The following is an 18,485-nucleotide window of genomic DNA, read 5'->3' as shown; positions in this document are numbered from 1 at the left end:
GTCCTCGGACACCTAGCTGCTCCATGTGTAACCCACCAAAGATCTGCTGTGCCCTCTACACAGAGAGCCAAACTCGGACAGCAGCGCTTTGTCCAAAAGGAAGCCTTGGGTTGCACGGCGCCGAGCCATTTACACAACAGCACATACTTCCATGGATTCCCCCGGCCGTTGGCCGCAGCTTCCTCCAAAAACGTCGGCTTCCTCTTTCACGTCCAGGAGTACGACTGAAAATTGGTGTGCCTTCTTTCCGTTTGGTTTTCTTTCAGGAGACAGCGTCTCATTCTGTTTATTTTGGGTGGAAAGCAACAACCACCACCAAATTCTCCTGAGAGAAGCTACACTTGGAACTTAACCTTTGAAAGAGGTTGGGGGGTGGGGACGGGGAAGGAGAGAGGGCGCAAGAGGAACGAAAGAGGAGAAGAAGGGCTGGGCGGTCGGGGGCCGGTTAGCTCAGTTGGTTAGAGCGTGGTGCTAATAACGCCAAGGTCGCGGGTTCGATCCCCGTACTGGCCACTCTCCTCACCCACCTGCGCAGGGAACCTCCCCTGCCGTAATCCCTCAGGAGGAAACTTGGTTCCTAACCCACGCACACCTGCGAAGACGGTAGAGTCCTCCCTATAATAACTAACATGTTCCAAGTCCACCATCCCTCGCGGACCTTTTATCCACTCCTTACCCAAACTCGGCTCTCGGCCCACTACAACTTCAACATTCTTCCCAGCAGGCAGTGTACTCTTTCCTCCGGGACCAGTGGCTGAGGACAGAGACACTTGCAGGGCCAGAGGACGCAAGAGTGGGAGCTCGACCTAACACGAAAAGTGGGCGGGAAAAAGTGGAAAAGACTACTGGCAACCTTTGGCAGCTCTTTGAACACTTTGAGCAAGAAACACAAAACACAGACTTTTCTTTTCTTTTCTTAAGGACAGGAATCGAATCTGGATTCCTTAGACAGACGTGCATCTCATATCGTTGCTTCTGACTTGAAAGGACAGTTCAGTATCATGGTAACTTCTCTGATCTTTGTGGGAAGTCCTTCCCCAGACTTGTACAGTTTCCCTACCTGCGTGCGCTGACCAGTGCTAAGCTCCACGTGGAGTGCTTTCTGGAGGTTTCTCTTCTCGCGGCTCTCTCCTTTCCGGTACTCTGTCCTGCCAGCTTTAGCTGCCTTGGTCTCCTGGACTATCCGCCCCGTCACTTCAACGCAGGGAGTTCACCAGCCTCCGCCTGGGTTCCTGTTCCACGCACTGGGGCCTGGAAACTCTCTCAAGGCTGCAATCCCAGGTCTCACCTCATGCCCAGAAAACTCGCTCATTCCTTTCTTTCTGTCAGGGAGCACCATCCTTCTTTGCCTGATGTTTGGTGTCTTGAAAACTGTTTCGTCTATTTTGTCAGGTTTTGCTTCTTTCAAGCAGGAGGGTGTGTCTGATCCTTGAGATTTCGTCTTAACTGGAAACAGGACTCTCTGCCCTTTAGAAGACGGAGGGGGATAGCTGAGGCCTCTTCGGTGTGTGCTGGGGGTTGCAGGCTCCGAGGGAGCAGAGGCAGGCGGGCTGCTTAGTGCAGCGGCCTGTCTCAGGGCAGTTGGCATTGCCTTCCTGGGAAACGTGGGGCCTCATATTGCGTGTGGCAAGCAGTGTGCTCAGGTATTGCACTGGGGCGCCAGGCTGCAACTGGGCCAAACTGTCTGGAGGGCTCAGGCTACAGGCCTCAGCGCCGGTCAGGTGGTTTCCTCTGGTGTGTGAGTGTGATGTGTGTGTGTGTGTGTGTGTGTTGGGGGGTGGGGGGGGCGGGGTTTGGGCCAGGGCTGTCTGTGGGAGAGGAGGGCTCTTGTGTGAGAGCAGGGTTGAGTCCAGGAGTGCTGAGGGGCCGATGCCGCCAAAACGGGCATTCGGATCTCTGTCCGGCTGGAAGGCTGAAGGTGGGAGTTTTCTGATGAGGGGGTGGGAGCCTTGGAGGGCGTGGGATCCGGGCACTCTTTCCTTATCGCCGCCCCGCTGTCGGCCGCGGGGCATCGGAACACCTACGTGCTCCGTCAGTGCCTCACCGTGGGTGAATTCCGGTCGTCCTCTTGGTGGCCTGGAGATGACTGCCACTTAGCACAGCCTCAGAGGCTGAGATTGGATGAATCAGTGGGACCCGCCCAGCACCCGAGTCCACCGGAATGACCCCGCTCCGTCCTTCCTTCCCTTGCTGCCTCTAGTACCCTTTCTCTCTCTCTCCCCACACACACCCCCGTCTCTCCTTTCCATTAGGTTACTACTTCTCTGTGGTACCCTTTTCCCAATACTTTATTGAAGTATATTTTTAAATGAAAAGCGTTTATGTGTAGTTTGAGCTGATAAACTTTACCGATGTATCCTACTCCCATGTGACCACCACCCAGATGGAGACTGAGAACATTCCCATTAGTCCAGAAAATCGCCTTATGCCCCCTTACCAGACAAGACTGCATCCTGCAAGCTAATCGCTGTCTGATTTCTAGCACCAGACAGTTTGCCTGCTCTTGAACCTCATAGAAGTGGAATCATATAGCATATCCTACTGTGAGGCATTTTGGGGGTCCAGCATGATATTTCTGAGAGTGATCTGAGTCCTTCCACGTGCAATAAGTCACAGAACTTTGTTCCGCTTATTGCTGGGAAGTTGATTCTTTCGATTTTATAAACAAACCAAAATTTGTCTGTATATACAAGGACGCATGACATAGCTCATGAGGTTCATAGTGGGGGAAAAGGAGCGCAGCGTGACGGCCTGTCAGCAGAGTGGCGCAGCGGGAGCGTGCTGGGCCCATAACCCAGAGGTCGATGGATCGAAACCATCCTCTGCTAAGCTTCCTTCTTCTAACGCCCAGTTCTTTTCTCCTGGATCGCAGGCACGACATAGCGAGAAGAAATTTCGTCAACTTACACATGCACCTTCTTCTTCGACCACCTCTAGAATCCATTGCCACCCCCTACCTAACCACTGAAAACCAGTTAGCGTTTTCCTTTCCCCTCCTTTTCCTTTCCTTTCCTTTTCTTTTTTCTTTTGCCAGTTGGGAGGGGGGGACGGGGGTGGGGAGCACAATCCACCCTCCTCACTCATTTCAAAAGAGAGGCGAATCTCTAGCCCTTCTCACTCGAGAATACTTTAAAAATTTACCGTTCATTTCCAATGGATCAGTATCATTTCTTCCAGGAAATAAAATACACACTTCACTCCAGTTAGGGTTTTATATTTTCTTTACACTCGAAAGAAAAACATTTTTTCTTGATTTCTGCCCGATGACTATGTCGCATTTTTACTTGGGCTCGAGTCTCCTACCCTTTGTCGCCTCTTTTTTCGCTCCTACGCATGATTTATCAAATTTAGATCAACTTAATGCGAAAGCTTTGTGAATCCTTTTTGAAAGCAATACATGTTGCAATTACCATGAAGACGCCATTCGCGTGCACTCTATGGGAAAAACAGAAGCAAAGGAGTTAAACGTGAAATGGCAGGAGAAAATGAAATGAATGTGTTAAAATAAAAACATCTGTGCATCACTATCTAACTGTCAAGCTCAGGGGGGAAAAACACACACATGGAAGTCTTAGGAAAAAAAATTTTTTCCCGTTTTTTGAGGAAAACTTTTTAGTGAAAGTACTCTTTAATGAGTCCTTACATCATGACAAGGAAGTATAAATTCCTCCAAAACAGGAAGCACTCTAAATAATGAGAATTTTAAAAAATCAAATGGAAAACTAGAAATGAGCTGAAGATGGCGATAGAGGGACCTGTTCTCTTCCTCTACCTGTTGCTTTGAAGGTGTTCTTATCTGGACGTCCACTAAACCAACACTCTTCCACTTATTTTGCCTGCTTACCCTCTAAATTGTTCAGAGGAGGGAATAGCCAGGTTCTGAGCAAAACTCTGGGTCCTTTGGCTCTGCAACGTGTGCCACCATGTGATGGAAGGGAGGGTTTACGCCTTCAAGACACCTTTCCTATGGGTCCCCAAGAGGTCGAGGCCACATCACTTCCATGTGTGAGATGTGATGAGATAAGCAGTAAACCACGCTCTAAGAGTAGAGAGCAATTGCACTCAGCCAGCCAAGCAAGAACACTCGAGTATCTGGGAAGGACACGTGCAATGCACAATTCTTTTGTCAAGATAGAAGATAAAAGAGCAAATGGCACAGTCCCCACCACTGGAAAAGTCGACGAGGATGGGATTCGAACCCACGCGTGCAGAGCACAATGGATTAGCAATCCATCACCTTAACCACTCGGCCACCTCGTCCCACGGTCGGAAAATACTTTTGAATACTTTTTAAAATCTTGCTTTTGGCAAAGCCTTACCTTTTCATCTTTCTGTACAGTACCGTTCTCCAAAGTGCAGTCATTTTAAAAGAATTTTCACACAGAACCAGTTCTTTCCCCCTTTCTCCTGGGAGCCTTTCACACTTTGATAATCTTTTAACCTGCTCGTATCTCCAGCCTTAATTGTCATCCTTCCTCAGTATTCGCATTGCCTTCCAGTCAAGATAAAATTTTTTCTATTCCCCCCAAGCTCCATAATCTTCTCATTCTTCACCGGCAACACTCTAGTCCCCACCTCTGCCCTCACTTCACCTGTCTTCATTCTCTACACGTTCCTCAGATCTCAGTTTGGGCCTTACAGCTCTCCTCCCCGTCTCCCTCCTCTCCCCCTTCCCTTCCTCTTCCCCCCCACCCCTCATCCTCCGTCGAAAAGCCCTTCTTACTGAGCTTTTACAGTTGAAAAAATTTCGAGAATACGTTTTCTCTCAAAACATATTCTCATTCCGTTTCTGCCACAGAATTTTATCCTAATACTATGTATTTTTATGCTCAATTACCCAATCATGCCACTATGCAATAGAAAGTATTTATTTACATTAACTGGAATCTAAATTTCAGTTATTTCCAGTGACTATAAATCTGTGTTTAAGTGTTTTTTTCTTCTGACTTGAATTACCTTCACATTTAGTAAGAGCATTCAGTAAAAATATTAATAGCTAATTTTGATAAGGAAGTTGCTACATATGTAAAGTAGAATTGCATTAGTAAGACATTTTTTAGTGAAAGGGCAGGGAATATTTTCTCCCATCAATTCATGCGTTTGTGGATGAAAACTTCTTATGGCTGGAATAAGAAGAATTCGGTGAAAATTAGCAAAAAGACCATTAGTTTTGAATAAGTGTGTGGCTTACAAAAGGTGCTTTTATGATTATTTAAGGTGCATTATTAAAAGTAGAATGTTCAATACATTTCCACTGTTCATCTAAATTTAACAAACGGTGGCAATAAGTAGGAGTGATAGTGAGCAGGGGTCTAGTAATTATATAAAAATTATTTTTACAAAATATGGATTTCTATTTGACAGAGTCAAGGAGAATAATTTTTTTACGAGTCTGAATAAGTGTAAAAATATTAAAGCACTAACTTTCTGTGATATATATGTATGTTCCCTTCATTAAAACTGTAGTGTTCGTAGTTGGAAGTAGATGAAGAATTTGTCACTTTCTCCTCTGTGAAACTGTATAAAATACACAAAGGAAACGCAGCCCTGTGTCTTGTTTACAGGTGAGACTTTGGAGACACCAATATTCCCATTTGTTTTTTGTCAACAGGGAATATTTTTACCCCTGAAGTAACGTGCCACAGTAAAATGTTGTATAAAAAGTAATAGAATGGCATGATTTGCAAGGGAATGTGAAAGTAGAATCCGTTCACATCCTTCGGGAGCCAGCGCGCGATCAGGAAGATACATTTTAGGAAAATGTTTCACTTTCTCCTACTGGATCTGGCCATCTCCAGAGTAGCAACGCTGTAGTTGAGTTGCTCTGGGGTACAGTGTTCTCGCTTTTTCCATCTTCCTTAAACACTAGAGCTGAGTTATCCTGTTCACATTTCTTTTCTCCTCGCCTCTTCCATCCCGGGCTCTCTCCAAAACTAAACGACCCCAGCAATTCCTAGGACGACCACTCTTTTCGAACAGGCAGAAGAGGGTCCGAGCTCTGGGCCAGACCAGGAACCGCAGAGAAAGCCGAGGAGCAGTGCGCCCAGCAAAGTCTTCAGGGAACCCTCGCTAGGAAATGTCGGGGTCGCGTGAAGTAAACTCCGCCGTCAACAGGGAAAAGTCTATATAATTCAGTTCATTTGCCCGCTTTTCGAGAACAGGCAACGTTCCAGGTGCAAACGCCAAAAGCGGTGCGTGCAACATTCCTGCTTCAATTCCTCCCACCTCCCACTCGCTTTGGTCAGGTATTTCACGTCCTTCCCAGATACTCGAGTGTTCTTGCTTGGCTGGCTGAGTGCAATTGCTCTCTACTCTTAGAGCGTGGTTTACTGCTTATCTCATCACATCTCACACATGGAAGTGATGTGGCCTCGACCTCTTGGGGACCCATAGGAAAGGTGTCTTGAAGGCGTAAACCCTCCCTTCCATCACATGGTGGCACACGTTGCAGAGCCAAAGGACCCAGAGTTTTGCTCAGAACCTGGCTATTCCCTCCTCTGAACAATTTAGAGGGTAAGCAGGCAAAATAAGTGGAAGAGTGTTGGTTTAGTGGACGTCCAGATAAGAACACCTTCAAAGCAACAGGTAGAGGAAGAGAACAGGTCCCTCTATCGCCATCTTCAGCTCATTTCTAGTTTTCCATTTGATTTTTTAAAATTCTCATTATTTAGAGTGCTTCCTGTTTTGGAGGAATTTATACTTCCTTGTCATGATGTAAGGACTCATTAAAGAGTACTTTCACTAAAAAGTTTTCCTCAAAAAACGGGAAAAAATTTTTTTTCCTAAGACTTCCATGTGTGTGTTTTTCCCCCCTGAGCTTGACAGTTAGATAGTGATGCACAGATGTTTTTATTTTAACACATTCATTTCATTTTCTCCTGCCATTTCACGTTTAACTCCTTTGCTTCTGTTTTTCCCATAGAGTGCACGCGAATGGCGTCTTCATGGTAATTGCAACATGTATTGCTTTCAAAAAGGATTCACAAAGCTTTCGCATTAAGTTGATCTAAATTTGATAAATCATGCGTAGGAGCGAAAAAAGAGGCGACAAAGGGTAGGAGACTCGAGCCCAAGTAAAAATGCGACATAGTCATCGGGCAGAAATCAAGAAAAAATGTTTTTCTTTCGAGTGTAAAGAAAATATAAAACCCTAACTGGAGTGAAGTGTGTATTTTATTTCCTGGAAGAAATGATACTGATCCATTGGAAATGAACGGTAAATTTTTAAAGTATTCTCGAGTGAGAAGGGCTAGAGATTCGCCTCTCTTTTGAAATGAGTGAGGAGGGTGGATTGTGCTCCCCACCCCCGTCCCCCCCTCCCAACTGGCAAAAGAAAAAAGAAAAGGAAAGGAAAGGAAAAGGAGGGGAAAGGAAAACGCTAACTGGTTTTCAGTGGTTAGGTAGGGGGTGGCAATGGATTCTAGAGGTGGTCGAAGAAGAAGGTGCATGTGTAAGTTGACGAAATTTCTTCTCGCTATGTCGTGCCTGCGATCCAGGAGAAAAGAACTGGGCGTTAGAAGAAGGAAGCTTAGCAGAGGATGGTTTCGATCCATCGACCTCTGGGTTATGGGCCCAGCACGCTCCCGCTGCGCCACTCTGCTGACAGGCCGTCACGCTGCGCTCCTTTTCCCCCACTATGAACCTCATGAGCTATGTCATGCGTCCTTGTATATACAGACAAATTTTGGTTTGTTTATAAAATCGAAAGAATCAACTTCCCAGCAATAAGCGGAACAAAGTTCTGTGACTTATTGCACGTGGAAGGACTCAGATCACTCTCAGAAATATCATGCTGGACCCCCAAAATGCCTCACAGTAGGATATGCTATATGATTCCACTTCTATGAGGTTCAAGAGCAGGCAAACTGTCTGGTGCTAGAAATCAGACAGCGATTAGCTTGCAGGATGCAGTCTTGTCTGGTAAGGGGGCATAAGGCGATTTTCTGGACTAATGGGAATGTTCTCAGTCTCCATCTGGGTGGTGGTCACATGGGAGTAGGATACATCGGTAAAGTTTATCAGCTCAAACTACACATAAACGCTTTTCATTTAAAAATATACTTCAATAAAGTATTGGGAAAAGGGTACCACAGAGAAGTAGTAACCTAATGGAAAGGAGAGACGGGGGTGTGTGTGGGGAGAGAGAGAGAAAGGGTACTAGAGGCAGCAAGGGAAGGAAGGACGGAGCGGGGTCATTCCGGTGGACTCGGGTGCTGGGCGGGTCCCACTGATTCATCCAATCTCAGCCTCTGAGGCTGTGCTAAGTGGCAGTCATCTCCAGGCCACCAAGAGGACGACCGGAATTCACCCACGGTGAGGCACTGACGGAGCACGTAGGTGTTCCGATGCCCCGCGGCCGACAGCGGGGCGGCGATAAGGAAAGAGTGCCCGGATCCCACGCCCTCCAAGGCTCCCACCCCCTCATCAGAAAACTCCCACCTTCAGCCTTCCAGCCGGACAGAGATCCGAATGCCCGTTTTGGCGGCATCGGCCCCTCAGCACTCCTGGACTCAACCCTGCTCTCACACAAGAGCCCTCCTCTCCCACAGACAGCCCTGGCCCAAACCCCGCCCCCCCCACCCCCCAACACACACACACACACACACACATCACACTCACACACCAGAGGAAACCACCTGACCGGCGCTGAGGCCTGTAGCCTGAGCCCTCCAGACAGTTTGGCCCAGTTGCAGCCTGGCGCCCCAGTGCAATACCTGAGCACACTGCTTGCCACACGCAATATGAGGCCCCACGTTTCCCAGGAAGGCAATGCCAACTGCCCTGAGACAGGCCGCTGCACTAAGCAGCCCGCCTGCCTCTGCTCCCTCGGAGCCTGCAACCCCCAGCACACACCGAAGAGGCCTCAGCTATCCCCCTCCGTCTTCTAAAGGGCAGAGAGTCCTGTTTCCAGTTAAGACGAAATCTCAAGGATCAGACACACCCTCCTGCTTGAAAGAAGCAAAACCTGACAAAATAGACGAAACAGTTTTCAAGACACCAAACATCAGGCAAAGAAGGATGGTGCTCCCTGACAGAAAGAAAGGAATGAGCGAGTTTTCTGGGCATGAGGTGAGACCTGGGATTGCAGCCTTGAGAGAGTTTCCAGGCCCCAGTGCGTGGAACAGGAACCCAGGCGGAGGCTGGTGAACTCCCTGCGTTGAAGTGACGGGGCGGATAGTCCAGGAGACCAAGGCAGCTAAAGCTGGCAGGACAGAGTACCGGAAAGGAGAGAGCCGCGAGAAGAGAAACCTCCAGAAAGCACTCCACGTGGAGCTTAGCACTGGTCAGCGCACGCAGGTAGGGAAACTGTACAAGTCTGGGGAAGGACTTCCCACAAAGATCAGAGAAGTTACCATGATACTGAACTGTCCTTTCAAGTCAGAAGCAACGATATGAGATGCACGTCTGTCTAAGGAATCCAGATTCGATTCCTGTCCTTAAGAAAAGAAAAGAAAAGTCTGTGTTTTGTGTTTCTTGCTCAAAGTGTTCAAAGAGCTGCCAAAGGTTGCCAGTAGTCTTTTCCACTTTTTCCCGCCCACTTTTCGTGTTAGGTCGAGCTCCCACTCTTGCGTCCTCTGGCCCTGCAAGTGTCTCTGTCCTCAGCCACTGGTCCCGGAGGAAAGAGTACACTGCCTGCTGGGAAGAATGTTGAAGTTGTAGTGGGCCGAGAGCCGAGTTTGGGTAAGGAGTGGATAAAAGGTCCGCGAGGGATGGTGGACTTGGAACATGTTAGTTATTATAGGGAGGACTCTACCGTCTTCGCAGGTGTGCGTGGGTTAGGAACCAAGTTTCCTCCTGAGGGATTACGGCAGGGGAGGTTCCCTGCGCAGGTGGGTGAGGAGAGTGGCCAGTACGGGGATCGAACCCGCGACCTTGGCGTTATTAGCACCACGCTCTAACCAACTGAGCTAACCGGCCCCCGACCGCCCAGCCCTTCTTCTCCTCTTTCGTTCCTCTTGCGCCCTCTCTCCTTCCCCGTCCCCACCCCCCAACCTCTTTCAAAGGTTAAGTTCCAAGTGTAGCTTCTCTCAGGAGAATTTGGTGGTGGTTGTTGCTTTCCACCCAAAATAAACAGAATGAGACGCTGTCTCCTGAAAGAAAACCAAACGGAAAGAAGGCACACCAATTTTCAGTCGTACTCCTGGACGTGAAAGAGGAAGCCGACGTTTTTGGAGGAAGCTGCGGCCAACGGCCGGGGGAATCCATGGAAGTATGTGCTGTTGTGTAAATGGCTCGGCGCCGTGCAACCCAAGGCTTCCTTTTGGACAAAGCGCTGCTGTCCGAGTTTGGCTCTCTGTGTAGAGGGCACAGCAGATCTTTGGTGGGTTACACATGGAGCAGCTAGGTGTCCGAGGACCGTGAAAAGTAAACGTTTGTCTTTGGCCGAAGAGGTACTGCGGGAAACGGTGGGGTTAAAAGTTTGAAGTGAAAAGCTACCTCACGTCCCGGCCGGTTAGCTCAGTTGGTTAGAGCGTGGTGCTAATAACGCCAAGGTCGCGGGTTCGATCCCCGTACGGGCCACTCCTTTCACTTGCTTTTACTCCTCACCACCCAAGGTGGTTACACGTCTCTGAGACTTGGAAGGCACAGGTTACTTAAAGAAAAAGAAAAACAAAAAAATCCTACACGTCACTCACGTTACACCCTCCCCCCTCCCCGGCATTTTGGAACTGCCTAACCAGAGCTCTTCTGGAAGTCGCGGTCCTGGAAAGCAAGCTGCGGCATGGAATGTGGAGTAGCGTGGTGGTCAGGACCAGCTCCAATATCCGGCCCGCACAAGCCCGGCCTTTCTAGATTTACCATTGCCTCAGTCAAAGCCTCTCGTCTCTCTATTCGGAAGGGGTTGAGGGGTAACCCAGTGAAGCTAATATTGGTGAAGACACTCGTAGATCCACATTGATTCTTTCTTTCTTTCTTCTTGTTCTTCCTCCTCCTCTTCTTTTTTCTTAAAGCCTCTTTGATTTGAATCTGTGTATAGGTGTCTCTGTGTGATCCTTTCTCCATATTTGCCGTGTGAGACTGAACCTTTCTCCATATTTGCGGTATGAGATTGAAACCAGAAAAGGTTAGATTGTGAACGTTCCTGTGATCGCCTTTGAAGGGTCCTTCCGGGTTGCGCAAGAGGCGGGATTGATTGCCCTGTGGGGCAACAAGAAGGAAGGTGAGGGAGCTTTTCCCAGCACGTCATTGCGATCGGAGAGAAGTTTGAAGAATTGGTCGGCGTGTCAATTGCAAGGTGATTGGGTGTCAAAAGGGTTCCGAGCCAGCCAGGAGTCGAACCTAGACTCTTCTGATCCGTAGTCAGACGCGTTATCCATTGCGCCACTGGCCCCTGCGTGAAACAGGACCTTAAGCATGCCTATTTAATTAAATGAAACCTCCGAAGTCGCTGGTTCCGGAGTGAGGATGGAAATAACCGCAAAACCGTTGACTCCGACAGATTCATGTGATTCGCGGTGAGTGTATATACTACAACGTTGTTTTCAATTTCTATATTTAAAATCATAAGAATTGTAACCCTTAGAACATTGCATACGTGATAGCAAGAATGTCATTCCCTGAAAGCAAGTTTTCTCCTGCGAGTGCTCTTTGCAAATTTTTGCAATCAATCTGTTAATCTGCCATGCTTCCACCCGCGTCATATATTCGGATGTACTTCTATTGGACCCTGATGATGTGTGCGCGGATGACTAATGACTGCCCTGTATTCTCTTTAATTAAGCTTTAAAAAAATAGTGCACATCTATTTGGTTTGGAAATGCGTTCGGCTGTAAGAATCACATCTTTTCCTCTTACTGTTAAAAGAGTAAGCCTCACTAAGAGGGAGAATCATGGGCAAATTCTGTGATAAACCATGCATCGGATAAAAGCATGCAAAAGTCAACGGTAAAGGCAAAACGAGGCAAGAATTCAGTCCTTCAGTAAAGGTACACACATTCCAGAAATCAAATTTGACATAGCATGTGGGAATTTAGGAACTGATTTAATACCACATACATTTCAAACAGACAGACATGCTCTTTTTAGACAATTTGGTTGCATGTTTATTTTAGTTTTCAAATTGGGCAAAAGAGATGCCTCAAAATGTACAACTGCCTCGAGAGAAGGACCTTGGATGTTGAGAGACAGGCACGGTACGGTAATGTTCTTGACGGCCCAAACTTGGAATCCAGAGTGCAATGCGTTCTCATCCCAGCCTTGCCATCTTTCACCTAACTGGCTTTTGCAATAAAAGAGAGGGGTACAGTGCTAACAGAAATGTGAAGATTTACTTAGAAAGTTTTGTCTGAAGGAGTAATGGCGGAGGTCAAGTTTCAAGGTTGAGGAGATGTTCACTAGGTATAGAGGAGTATTTGGGGTAGAACGAATGATATGTGCACACATCCCTGGGAAACAAGAGGAACTGCTGGCAGGTAGGACGAAGGGCTGCTGGTTGGGAGAGAGGGGGCAGTGAGGTACGAAATGAAGCTGAAGACACAGGAGTGGCCGTGGAGAGGATTTCAGGCCATAATCTTCAGGGCCACATAATAAAATAGCCATCAGATGTTTAGGTGATAGGCAACTCTTTTAGAAACACTGCTTTCTGTCTGTCATACTTTTGTCCTCTCAAAGTTCACAGAATCTGAGATCTAGTCTGACCTAGTCTAAGCAAAAGCCAGCTAAAATTCCCCCAAAGGTTTGAGAAAACTCCCAGGCATTCAGATCATGTGACTCCCCTTAGTCCACGAGGGACAAGAGCCAGGGTCCCTGTAGAGGGGAAGTACTACTGGCACTGGCGTCCCAGGAAGGGAGGCGTTTAAGCTTCATCTTTAAAACAGACATTTTTACTTCTGGTAATGGTAGAAGTTAAATGGTTAAAGCAGATGTAACGGTATGGTTTTGTTTTATGTTTTTTGGGTTTTTTTTTTTTTTAACGGTGAAAGCTTATGTAAAAGGTATGTTTAATAGGTCGCAAAACAGGCTGCTCTAGTCAGGGTTAAGTTTTAGTTAAATCATACGTAAGCCATGACTTCCCCACACCTTAATATATGAACATTTCTTCCATAACCATCAAGTAGAAATACTGTATGCGGTACTTCCTGTGTTTTGTAAATAAAAAAAATCGGTGCCTAAAACACACACACCACCAGCTCAATATACTATACCAGAACATTCCCCCCTGTCCTTTCTCTCTTCTGAGAAATCCCTCACACAGCCCGGCAAATGCAGAGTGCGCTGTTCATGGTCCTGACTCCGGGAAGAGGCGGGCTTCCTGGTGGCAACGCGGACCATCTCCGCCCGCCGGGCGCGCACCTTGAGTTGAGCGGGATGCCGAGCCCCTGAAGTGTCCGAGAGGAGCCCCTGCCGGCCTCGATACCCTGCCTGCGAGGGCCCCCGCGCCCCATTCCGCGTACGTCTGTCCCACAGACTTGTCTCTAAACACACACACGCCGGTAAACCCACCCTAACCCCTTTCCGAGCCCGGCCGGGACTGTTCTGTGCCTAAAGGCAACTGCCTTTTGAACCCACGTAAGCGACAGGTGTCTGCGCCCAAAGGACAACTCGTGGCAGCGAGCGGCCACCCCTCCCAGGCAAGCCTAGGTGGCTGAGGCGAGTCGGCCTACGGATCCCGGCGCGCAGCCTGGGCTTCCGGAGAAGGGGCGGCTTGGCCTTGACCGCGTTGTGCAAACACCTGAGCAGGGAGACCCGGATCAAGGCGGACTGCAGACCGAGTCCCCGAGAGTATTGACGGGGGTACCAACGCGGACCCCGGGAACTAGGAGAAAAAGGAAAGGGCAGTGAGGTTAAGCAACGGCCTCTGCCGGACACAAAATCCACGTGTACTTTCTGGGGACGGGAAACGTTTCTGATTCATTTCCTCCACCCCCTCCTCCATTGCTTTCCACCTTCTCCACACACAAATTTTATATTGAAGGTTTTTGAAAATATTTCTGGCAAGGAAAAAAAGAAAATGCCGGAGATGGAAGACATCTGGAAACATCACCTTTTGGTTTTCGTTTGTTTGATTTACATCCTTGTTTGTCTGATGGCATTCATTCACTTATTCATTTCTAATTGCGGTAAGCGTACCTCAGCTGCTTCCTGGCCATTTGCTTGCATTTCAAATCATTTGCCTCTACAGTGAAAGTGAAAACAGTAAAGTCTGTTGAAGAAAATTTAGCAGAATACTCCATGCCTTTGAGATGAGCAACTATATGTTAGACAGCACATAATAAGCATACAAGCATACAAGAAAGATTGCTACACTGTACCCACCCCCACCCCCACCCCGCAAAACAAAACAACAAAAACTGAGCACGTTTTTCCTCAAAAGTCCATTCGGAGAGAAAAACACTAGGCACAGACTGGAAGGACATACTCATAATTCACACAATGTAAAAGACGTTGGAGTCCGAGGAACCTACAGAAATGTTAAAGTGCAGTAAGTACTTTAACAAGATGTAGTTCTGAGCACTGCTGTTGTGAGGATAGGTTGGAAACCCTTTGTTTTGAGGTCGGGCACCTTAGAGAGGGCAGCAAGGTAGTAAGGAAGTAGTTGTACTTGTGGGTAAAGTGGCAAAAGCCTGGGAAGGGCACTGTTTCCGCCCGGTTTCGAACCGGGGACCTTTCGCGTGTAAGGCGAACGTGCTGACCGCTGCACCACGGAAACGTCACACGCACGTTGCATTTTACAAGTCCAATAAAACGGCATTTCCTTGGTGCTTCCCCAAGTCTAATAATTTTGAGTATTTCTCTTTTAGTATATTATCACTCACTCACTTTGCTTACCCTCCTTTTTAAAAACGTGTTAAAATAAGAATATAGGAACTCTACGACTCATAACCAAACGTAACTCAAAAGCAGAGTCCAAATTCCTTCCCCAACACCACGCAGGGTAATTTCAAGCTCCTAGGGCATGTGATTACAAGGAACTACCCGACAGTACCCTGTGACTTTCATTTCCATGTCTCTTGCTCACCGTTGGACCCAGGACATAACACACAGAGCCCCGAAGACCCCCAGACTTCCGAGAGGGCATGCTTGTCCGGAGGAGACTGCTGAGCAGGGGCGGAGTGGGCTGTGCCCCAGGAGGGAGTGACAAAAGGAGTAGTGTTTGGGAATTCATGGGACCGGACTCTGTGCCGAGTAGGTTGAGGTGGGAGTCGTCAGTCAACTTCTTATCCAGTGTCACTCACACTGGCCTGGAACGCCTGTGCTCTGAGCGACGTCAATCTGTGCAACAGCTGACGTACTAGACTATACTTTATTTTTCTCCTCACTTCACCTGACCTTCGTCACTGTATTTGTCCACTTCCCAGCTTTTACCTCAAGGATCAGGGAGGTGCTCAGCAGCAAAACCATGGTCTTTCCTCGAATTCTCGGTGAGAATTTCGTGATAGGACAGCTCTGCATCAGCACGTCTGACCAAGAGCCAAGCTGAAAACTCCTGTTCTCAGCAACTCAAACTTGGATTGGTCCCAAGGTTGCAGGAAACAGAGAAGTGAGACAGTATTTCCCAGTTAGCAAGACTGGAGTCCGCTTTTTCCCTGATATGGACTTGGCAGCAAAAATGATGATTTATTATTTTCCAGTACTTTGATTAGAAGTTTACTGTAAAGCAGTCAATGAGTGGCCCCCAACGTGGCCAGTCCTGACCCTACCAGATGTCCTGAAAAAGTATGCAAGCCTGAGGTAGCAAAGGGCACATGCACTGAGTATTATAATAAGATTGCACGAAATCAGTTAATTATTTTTAAAGTTGCCAAATGAAACCACAGAGATAAATGGTCATTCATTTTCTGGTACAGATGAACTTATTTGCAAGGCAGAAATAGAGACAAAGATGTAGGGAACAAAGTTATGGAAACCAAGGGGGGAAGGGGGAGTGAGATGAATTGGGAGATTGGGATTGACATATATACACGGCTATGTGTAAAAGAGGTAACTACCACATAGCACAGGGAACTCTACTCAGTGCTTGTGGTGACCTCAACGGGAAGGAAATCTAAAAAAAAGAGGGGATATATGTGTACGTATAACTGATTCACTTTGCTGTACAGCGGAAACAGACACAACATTGTAAAGCAGCTATACTCCAGTAAAAATAAACTAAAAAGAAAAGAGGAAACGGTTATAACACTACTTGATTTACACTACTCTAATTTATATTAGAACTTTTCCCTTGTTCTTTTATTGGTTTTGGATTAGATTTGACTAAAGGCAAATGGGTAAAAACAACTCCAGACTAAGTAATGGGTGTGGAAAATAGCTGTAAACATATGTAAGTGCAGAACTTGAAAGCACACCCGTCGAAACTAGATCACTAATTCAGTAGCCTTGCCCCACACTGGATGGTCCACGTAACAGTAGTGTAGACGGTCACTCATCTGGGAGACTGTAGAAGTGGTGACTTTCAGGCCCTGTTGCAGATGTAGTCATCTAAAACCCTCATTGTAATGGACCATACCAGGTCATTCATATGCTCACAAAATTTTGAGAAGCATGGCTCTAAGGCGCTATTCAATGTGCCAAAAAGCTATCTGGCGCAAAACTGGGGGGATCTGAGGGGAGAGGTTGACCATGCAATGAATCAGTCAAGAGAAACAAACATCTCCATTGTGTTAAAAAGTTCTAGGAGGCAAAAATAATTGAAGAGATCGCACGAAACCGAACTGGCAATGTCTGACACCTGATCTAAAAGGTAAAGGAAAGACCAAGACGCACTCTAGGCAATTCTAATTTTCATCTCATGATTTCAGGGCAAGTAACGCTCTTGGGAGAGTTGTTGATATTATATTTATTTTTTAAGCAAGGGGACTAATGCTGTCCCTATCTCCTCCTAGGACTTGAAGGCATGTCAACTGCAGTTAATTCCAATTTTTGTTTGCCATGTTTAAAACACAGCCACCTTAGGCCCCACTGGGATTCGAACCCAGGATCTCCTGTTTACTAGACAGGCGCTTTCACCAACTAAGCCACGGAGCCAACTATGACACCAAACTCATTCTTACAGTATTTGAAGGAGATGTCACTTTCCTGTTTCACCAATGCATTTCTCAAGGATTTTTGATTAATGATAGAGTCTCGGGACTACTTCTCAGAATTTCTATCAAGTTCTTTTACTTTCTCTCGCCTGAAATATGCACAGAAGTTTACGTGCTGTGCCAAGACAAGAAAAACTTTCTGAGCCTCTGGACCCTTGAAATAGGTAGCCAAACCATTTCACCTCTAGGAGCTTTTACAACTTCGTTATAGGAGATATTTCTCAGTTTCAAATCTGCAATGGGGAAATGATGGTGCTTATCGGTCTTGAAACATAACATGAACTGGAGCACTTTGAAGGACTTCACCACACCATTTTCTACTCTTACTGTGAAAAAGCATGTCTTACAAAAGAGAAACGTGCTTCCCAATCTTGATTTTGGAGCTATGTGGCAGGTAAAGGCATGCAAATGGAAAAACGAAGGTAAGAATTCAGCAAATGTATACATGTTAAGAACGATGTTTGACACAGAGATATAGACAATATAAAACTTAGGTAGACATGTCTTACTTAAAAATGTCATAAAGTTCTTAACTGGTCCTAGTTCCTGAAATCAACAATCAATGCATAAATATCAGAGAGTTGTCCTGCCCTTTGAGAATGAGAGGCAGTATGGAATGATGCTTAAGAGCACAAACTGTGATGTCAGGCTCCATTGGTTCTTTGTCCCAAACCTGTCATTATATTTGGGACCTTGGGAAAATAATGTAAAATCTCTATTTCCTGTTTTCATTTACTCAAATTCTTTGGGGAGTGCTGGCAGATGGTGTGGGTTATGACTAGCCTCAATCTATAAGACTTCTACAGGCGTGTTAGATCTAGGCCAGGTACACAGCATTGCTTCCTGAGCTGACAGAGAACAGTGTAAGGAAACTGCCTGTATCTCTTGCAATTTGTTTCCTTTTGTTGTTTATTTCAACAGCTCGAGTACTTCTGTAAAGGTAGGTCACACTTTTCACTCATTTCTATTTGAAGAACTCTTTCGTTGTAATCAAATCTGTAAGATTTAAAATTTTCTGCCCAATGCAATACACCTCTCCTATTGTATTTTAAGTATCAGGTATTATGTGTATTAATGGGAAGACTAAGTTAAATTAGGAACCACCTGCATTTATGCACATCAGAGATGCCTAAAACTTAAAACACACACACACACAGACACACACACACAAATCCACCCAGCATTAAAGTAATCTATGAAGTCTTTAAGAACAAAAAAGAGGGCATGATTAATACTACCTGGGAGAAGTCTGAGCTCTGTGAAGAACCCACCAAAGAACATTGAACTGGCCACTGTTCTTTCTGAAAAACTTGGATTCTATAATGGGACCTTGGTGTGATAGATAAACCCAGTTTTGTGGGGCAGGATGTAACAAAGAGAAGTGGTTCAGTTATTTATTGGTCTAAATGGAAATATTTTAGGCCCAAGGTAGGAAAGAAAACCCTTTGGGTGTGAGGTGAA

At 46.5% G+C, this 18,485-nt stretch overlaps 9 non-coding genes across 9 annotated transcripts; 3 read left to right on the top strand and 6 right to left on the bottom strand.

Moving 5' to 3' along the window:
* The first annotated feature begins 439 nt into the window (after window positions 1-439).
* On the top strand, window positions 440-513 carry TRNAI-AAU (transfer RNA isoleucine (anticodon AAU)). Its single transcript has one exon. It is a non-coding gene; the product is annotated as a tRNA-Ile (tRNA).
* Window positions 514-2,756: 2,243 nt separating this feature from the next.
* TRNAM-CAU (transfer RNA methionine (anticodon CAU)) lies at window positions 2,757-2,828 on the top strand. Its single transcript has one exon. It is a non-coding gene; the product is annotated as a tRNA-Met (tRNA).
* Window positions 2,829-4,178: 1,350 nt separating this feature from the next.
* Window positions 4,179-4,260, bottom strand: TRNAS-GCU (transfer RNA serine (anticodon GCU)). Its single transcript has one exon. It is a non-coding gene; the product is annotated as a tRNA-Ser (tRNA).
* A 3,269-nt stretch (window positions 4,261-7,529) lies between these two features.
* On the bottom strand, window positions 7,530-7,601 carry TRNAM-CAU (transfer RNA methionine (anticodon CAU)). The gene has a single exon. It is a non-coding gene; the product is annotated as a tRNA-Met (tRNA).
* A 2,243-nt stretch (window positions 7,602-9,844) lies between these two features.
* On the bottom strand, window positions 9,845-9,918 carry TRNAI-AAU (transfer RNA isoleucine (anticodon AAU)). The gene has a single exon. It is a non-coding gene; the product is annotated as a tRNA-Ile (tRNA).
* A 529-nt stretch (window positions 9,919-10,447) lies between these two features.
* TRNAI-AAU (transfer RNA isoleucine (anticodon AAU)) lies at window positions 10,448-10,521 on the top strand. Its single transcript has one exon. It is a non-coding gene; the product is annotated as a tRNA-Ile (tRNA).
* A 738-nt stretch (window positions 10,522-11,259) lies between these two features.
* Window positions 11,260-11,332, bottom strand: TRNAR-ACG (transfer RNA arginine (anticodon ACG)). The gene has a single exon. It is a non-coding gene; the product is annotated as a tRNA-Arg (tRNA).
* Window positions 11,333-14,577: 3,245 nt separating this feature from the next.
* TRNAV-UAC (transfer RNA valine (anticodon UAC)) lies at window positions 14,578-14,650 on the bottom strand. The gene has a single exon. It is a non-coding gene; the product is annotated as a tRNA-Val (tRNA).
* Window positions 14,651-16,891: 2,241 nt separating this feature from the next.
* TRNAT-AGU (transfer RNA threonine (anticodon AGU)) lies at window positions 16,892-16,965 on the bottom strand. Its single transcript has one exon. It is a non-coding gene; the product is annotated as a tRNA-Thr (tRNA).
* Window positions 16,966-18,485: the final 1,520 nt, after the last annotated feature.

Source organism: Delphinus delphis, chromosome 10, assembly GCF_949987515.2.
Source record: "Delphinus delphis chromosome 10, mDelDel1.2, whole genome shotgun sequence".
NCBI lineage: Eukaryota > Metazoa > Chordata > Mammalia > Artiodactyla > Delphinidae > Delphinus > Delphinus delphis.
The sequence above is the reverse complement of the archived record's forward strand: the minus strand, read 5'-3'. Positions and strand labels throughout refer to the sequence as shown.